The sequence below is a fragment of the Chroicocephalus ridibundus genome, chromosome 20 (genome assembly GCF_963924245.1).
Source record: "Chroicocephalus ridibundus chromosome 20, bChrRid1.1, whole genome shotgun sequence".
Taxonomy (NCBI): Eukaryota; Metazoa; Chordata; class Aves; order Charadriiformes; family Laridae; genus Chroicocephalus; species Chroicocephalus ridibundus.
Window position 1 is genome coordinate 2,487,698 of NC_086303.1, and position 577 is coordinate 2,488,274.

A 577-nucleotide genomic window follows, 5' to 3' on the forward strand; every position below is an offset into this window, starting at 1 on the left:
GCTTTGTTCCTTGTATCTTGTAACAGGTGGCAAATGTAAAGATGTGAATCTGTATATGGTTCTGAGCAGATCATATGATTTGTAATATTAACCACTTTACAATGTACCATTATACATAATTTTTTGTTTGTGTTGAATGGTAATCAGTTTGTCTTGCATAGATAGAAGAATGTTTCAGGTCTTGACGTACTGGGGTGTGTTTTGCTGGGGTTCAGCTGTTGGAAGGAAGTGTGCAATGAAGCTGTGTTCATTGTGGAAGTGTGGCTGTGAGCGGTGTCCGTCTGCAGAATGAGGTGTAGGCGCTCCATAGTGCAGTTCCCGGAAATAGTCAGGAACGTCGAGCCAGTGGTGTGTGAAGGGAATGACTGAGCTGCAGTCTTATCCAGAGCTCTAGTTCTGACTTCCATTACCTGGAACTGAGCTACTTTATATTATGTGAAATATAAATTTTTAGCCGTAGGGTCAGTTAATTTTGTACTTCATGTGAGTGACTAGAGTACTACTTAAATAGCCAATTGTTTGATTGACCATCTATTCCAGAACCTCTGAACAGACCAAATACACAGCAGAACTGACA